The following is a 6,411-nucleotide window of genomic DNA, read 5'->3' on the forward strand; positions in this document are numbered from 1 at the left end:
TTGCTCCAGTCTTATTTTTGCACTTATTTCTTGTTTTCGTTCCCATTCCAAGTTTCGTTTTAGTTTTCATAGCAGCCCAAAGTGCTGCAGCTGCAGCTTTTTCACTCAGGGTCAAATCTTTTGCAGTGATACGTTTTTGCGCTTTGTCAGCGAGTATATCGTCAGCTCTATGTCTCTCACCTAGATTGTTATTATGCGAATATGCAATATCGTGCTCACGACATGCAGCATCCAAGGGATTGATGCCTGAATCAGCTCTTGATAATCGCTTCGAAAGATGAGTTCCTGGGCCACAAAATTGATATCCAGGCATATGCAACTCAATGGGAAGAGCGTTTATTGCTCGATTCAAAAACCCACTACCAGCTTTTACTTTTGCCGAAGACATTCACTACAGCTTTTAATCAGTGGTTCTGGACCATCAATATGTGTTTGCTGCCAAGGACGATTGTAGTGTTCCAAACACCGGCGATATTCTTGAGCCTCCTTATCAGCTTTTTTATATTCCGGAAGCTTATCCCACAAATTGTCAATATATGTATCAAACTTGTGCAATAAAATATTCTTTGGTATATATTTCAACTGTTCAGAGGTTAAATCATGAATGTTGATGTCATCTGATATGATGGGAAACATTTCGACTAGTGAACAAATCTTAATTTGGTGAATGTATATATAAGAGCGCCATGGATGCGTATGTTTCAGAATCTTGAAAACATGCGGTTCGTGAGACAATCAATGATTATACGTGTAAAAAATTTCGACAATAGAATTCAAATAACTGGCAACAACATGGGATACAGACATGGTAATATGCTACCAAACACTATACGTGGTATTATTTGTGGTCCATCCAATTGTGGGAAGACCAATGTGTTAATAAGTTTATTAGAAAGCCCTTATGGTGTACTATTTGAGAATGTCTACGTGTATTCAAAGTCCCTGCAGCAGCCGAAATATCAGTATTTGGAGAATTTATTGGCATCAATAGATGAAATTGGTTATTTTAAATTTTCAAACAATTGCGATGTTATTTCGCCACAGTAATCGCTTCCAAATTCAATTTTCATTTTTGATGACTTAGCATGTGACAAACAAGATACGATAAGAGAGTATTTTTCAATGGGGAGACATTCAAAGGTAGACTGTTTCTATCCCTGTCAAACGCAATCAAAAATTCCCAAACATCCTATACGCGATAGTGCGAATCTGTTGATTTTGTTTAAACAGGATGGTACATAATTAAAACATGTCTTTTGATGATTTCAAAACATTGTGTCGTAGTTGTTGGTAACACAAGTATGGTTTTGTTGTGATCGATAAGGATAGCTCGATGTCTAATGAACTTTCTTGTTACAGGAGGGGATTTAATGAATTTGCAATAGCATAATGGAATCAATTGTTAATTGTCGCGCCGTGCGAGAAGAACGTTTCTGTTCAAACAATGATTGATGGACAAGATATGAAGGACCGTGAGAGAATTGCAAAGGAAGATGCTAACGCAAGTGAATCTATTCGCAAAAAATATCGAGCTTTGAAAACAGGCAAGATGGATGAAGATGCTGCATTGAACAGATATTTTAAACCACTTGTCGACCCCTTAAAACCGATTGCGGAAAATACTTATACAATGGAAGCTGATGAACAGATTGTGAAAAATGTCTCTGCAATGGACGCTGATGAATCATTGTTATCAAGTTCAAATACTAAATTGAATGATACAATAACACCTGTACAATTAAAAGTGAATAATATAAAACGGAAACATTCATCGGATAAATCATTCATGACCTCTACACCAATTCAATCGAAACGAAAAAATGTTATACGAACCAAGTCATCGATTTCTTCTATATCAGTGGATCCGGTGGTGCAATCGTCGACTATCGATGAGAATGATGTTTTTGAAACTACTAATGGATCGATTCTAACATCTGCTAGACAGCAACTACAGACATCCGAAGGTCAAGAAACACTTCATAGCTATCTTGGCCCATTAGGTATCAAATACATAGGTGCACAAACATTCAATATAGACAAGGACGATAATATATTTATAGATGATGTCAAATACATTGAAACACCAGGTTTATATGAATTAATTTTTATCAGAATTCCTGACGATGCAGTGTACACTGATACTGATAAACAAAAATACAACAGCAAATTGATGGTAACCAATGCACACAAGTGTGATCTTAACCCTCAAAGCCCCATGGGGTAACAAAGGATCCAAATATAAACATACAGGGAGTAACAAAAATGTTACAGTTACTTGAAACGGCAGATTCAGGGGGTGATTTGAAACAACTTTTTCCTCAGCGAAAATATAAGATGAGGCTTCGTTAATGAGTTATTAACGAAAAACACCGGCCAATGAGAGCACGAATTTGCCGCCCGAGCGACCGCGGTAGCGTTGGGTACGCGCTGGTCGTTACGATTGTACTCCGAACAAGAAAGTCGGCATGCGTCGAAGGAAATAGCATTAGTATGAAAATATTTGCATAACGCATAAACGAAAAAGCAATGCAACAAAAAAAATGAACGGAGAATTGGAGAATTAACGTTGAATACAAAAAGGTTGAAAGTAGTCTGCGTTAGATTTAAAACATAATAATCACTAATGAATTAAATACAATTCATCTGTAATTTGTAAATCTATGTCACTGGGTCACTGTACCGACCCTGGTCATCGGCCGTCGAAATAGTTTGTGGTTGGGTAGAATTTTTCCAAAGAAGCTCCTTGTACCCCCACGTAGTTTAAGCACCTCAGACGTTCCTTGTTCGGACACTCCGATGTCACGTCTCCTTCGAAACCAGAGCAGTAAAGCCATAAATTACCTAATGCGTGCCCCTGATCTCTGCTAAGGCGGTTAGACTGGTCCTAACAGCGACAACTGGACACATGGTGCCCACAATTTTTTTCTTATTCTTCGGGGACGAAAAAGAGTTTCTCTTCTTCGCGGACCCTTTTGGACCGATGCATGACGTGTCTGTTTTCTGTCTCGAAGCATTGGATACGTAGTCAGTAAAAGAATGGAGTGAGCACTTTTGTAAAACTGCTTGTTGGTACTCGTTGTGCACTTCTGCAAAGCACATGTTTTCTTGACAGATACTGATTTTTCTCTCTCTCAACCATGTGGTCGCAGTGAAAGTTAACTAATAATAGAACGATGGAAAACTATGTGAGGGTGGAGGGAGCTTCTTTGATAAAATTCTACCCTAGTGTAACGGATCGTGTGTCGTACATAAAACGTTCACGGATAGAGCGGCTTACCCGTGAACAAGGGGGTAGGATTCGTGTGGCGCGCGGTTAAGAAATGAGTTCCATAGACCATGATTTGTCTTTTGAAATATAACAAGGAACTATTTATTAGCTAAATGTTCTACAATAATAGGTTTCTTAACTTTATTCTTATAATGGTACTACCTTTAGTCCTCTGCGTAGTAGATTCTTATCACTATGCAATGAATGCTTATCACTAGATTTTAATAGAAGTAAAATACTAATTAGTCTTAATTTGAGCAGGTGGCAGTGATAGAGTGCGTCAAGGAAAGACTAAGGAGCTAGTTGAAGCTGTCTCAGTCGGTAATGGAGAAGCTAATCGAAACTGCTTCAATTCAGAGGATCAAGGAGCTAGTTAAAGCTGCTTTAGTGAGGTTCGGAGTTTTGGGGAGGACTAGGGTTTTTAACACTTATTATTTTAGCACTGATTAAATTTTAGCACTTAGTAATTTCGAAGAAGACTCTCCGCTGGGGCTGGCGCTGCCCTATTTATACAGGGAAATTGCCTCCCTCTTTTGGGCCCAATGACTGACCTCGGTGTAGGGGTAGCGTCGTCTTGCACTTGCGCGTGTAGGAGTCATCGCAGGATATGCGTCCTCTATTGGTTCCGGGTTTTCAGCGCATGCATCTGGCGGTGTTTGCGCCGGCGTACAGAGAGCGTTGTTTGTTGATTGGATTGTACCGTCATCATTCGGTCGTCATCCTGTCGTCAGTGTGTGTTCCATCGCATGCCATAGGATGTCGCCCTGATGGCGTACCGATCCTGTGCGCACGCGCGCCGCGTGTCACTGGCGCGAGGATTCGATTGAGGATTTGATTGAGGATTCGATTGAGGATTCGAGGTTAGGGTTTTTCTTCCACTGCCACTGTTCGAATTTTGATTATCGCTTATTATTTATTAATTATTAAGAGGAAATGTCTTGCGACACCGGACTTCCTCACAAATGAGGTCGCGACTGGTTGTTACACCTCCCCCGCCGTGAAAGCCCTCGTCCTCGAGGGTGAGGTTTTCTCCCTGGGGTCGATGGAATCCGGTGGTCTTCCACCGCATGGCTGTTTTCAGGCTCCTTTTTCATTGTATATGGAAGGCACTCTTTTCTTGGTGTTACACTGTGGAGCCGCCATCTTGGTTCCGTGTTCGCGTTCGCCTCCTTCCCGCTCTCCTCTTATCGAAGTGTTCCCTAGCCTACTCGTACGGTTTCGGTGTTTGGGGACTGGGATTAGCGGATTAGGACGTTTCTTAGGGATAGTGGTTCGATGAATGATTTTAGACACTTTATATAATCTTTAGTTGTTTATTTCGACATGTTCCTAGTCGTCCATATTAATTGTATCCTCCCTGTCTTGGGGGGACAACTTCATCCATACATTACAGCACTTTCCGCATTTCCTCGCTGGCATCTGATGGTACAAAGCTTTGTTGCACTCTCTGTACCTCTTTTGGTATGGCAGTTCTTTTGCCGTAACCAGTATGTGGTCCGAGGCTGGCCCCACATACGGGATCTCGTCCTCCAATATCTTGCTCGTGCGTCCGGAGCAAATTTTCTTATCGGCATAGTCCTCGAATTTGTATCGTTGGATTGCTCTTAAGCACCACCATCCTTTTATTTGGTCCATTTCTTGGATTAAGAGAGACTTTATAGTATACCGCGTTTTGTGTTTTCTGTTTTTTTTTTCTTTATAGATTTATATTATTTATAGAAGTTTATAGATTTATATTATTTCTATTTTTACTTACTTGGGTGTTTGTTTGCGCGTGTGAATTGCTTACTAGCTTCCGTGATCCTTGCCACTGTGTAGTTCGGAACATAATGGCGTGATCACGTTAGCGTTTAATTGATCACGGTTTATGTACTGGAGAGGGGATATATTAAGGTGTTGAGGAGGTATTTTTTTTTTTTGGGGGGGGGGGGGGGGGTTGATTGATACGCATCATTTCACTCTATCACAATTTGCCCTTATTTATTATTATTGTAGCAAGTATTCCCGTTCCACTACATCGATGGCTTTACCGGTTTGGAGATCGATTTCGTCTTCTTCTGTGAGATCCAGCCACGCTTCTATGCACCAGGTGCATTCTGCTGCTGGTCCTGCCCAGTAGAGCTGTTCGCTGCATTTGTAACATTTTTCGTGAATTGGCCTGCTCCAGGGGAGTACAAGGAGGTGCCTCGTTGCTTCATAGCACTGTTGTGCTCTGTCCTGCGGAAGTTTTTCCCAATATTTTTCGCAGAGCTTGCTCTTTGTTGTGGTCGTTTCATCTTCATATGCCTGTTACTTCTGCGTGAGGCTGACCATTCTTAGCAGCGGACCGTATGTCTCAGGGTAATCCTGGGGTCGTACGACATCGAAAAGCTTAGCATATTCTTTTAAATTTCCTGCCATTCCTTAATAGGAGGAGAATTTGGAGAATTTCCTTGTATTTTCTGTATCTCCGTGTACTATTCTAAGCGTACTTACTTGCTTCGTCGTTCATTGAATGGGTATTTATTATCAAATTCTTGTTTGCCTGTGTCGTTTGTCATTCACGATTATAATGACGGGTTGTGTTAGCGTTTAGCTAATCATGACTTCGTAAGTGGGGGAATATCCTAAGATATTTATTATTTTATTTTTATTTAGTTTTATTTCCTTACTAGGATTTTTAAGAAGAGGATTTTGTCATCTCTTTATGTTTTGTTGATTTTCCGTGTTGATTTTTCTTGAAAATAGCCTTCTTCCTTCCGGTGATCTTGAACGTTGTTCCCTTTTTGGAGGGGATGAATTCTTGATGTACGCTTTTTTCTTTTCATATTTGCTCAATTTGGTTCCATTTCTACCCGGTTGGGTAGAGTTTCGTATTTCTTCATGTTTGGTTGACTTGTTCATTCGTACTGTTCTTTGCAATGTATGCTTTTTTAATTCTATCCTTATGAACTACTCTAGTCCGTTTCGGTCCAGTTTGAATTTGCACATTATTGTTATCTAATATTTTCGTGATGGTATATGGGCCATCGTATTCATTTCCTAATTTTTCCTTTCTTGGTTTCAGTAGCATTATCTTTTCGCCTAGATTATATTGTGTGTGGGAGGTTTTTCGATTATAATAGCACTTCTGTCGGTACTTTGAAAATTCTAGGTTTTGTCGC

Source organism: Calliopsis andreniformis, unplaced genomic scaffold, assembly GCF_051401765.1.
Source record: "Calliopsis andreniformis isolate RMS-2024a unplaced genomic scaffold, iyCalAndr_principal scaffold0024, whole genome shotgun sequence".
In the NCBI taxonomy this organism is placed as follows: domain Eukaryota; kingdom Metazoa; phylum Arthropoda; class Insecta; order Hymenoptera; family Andrenidae; genus Calliopsis; species Calliopsis andreniformis.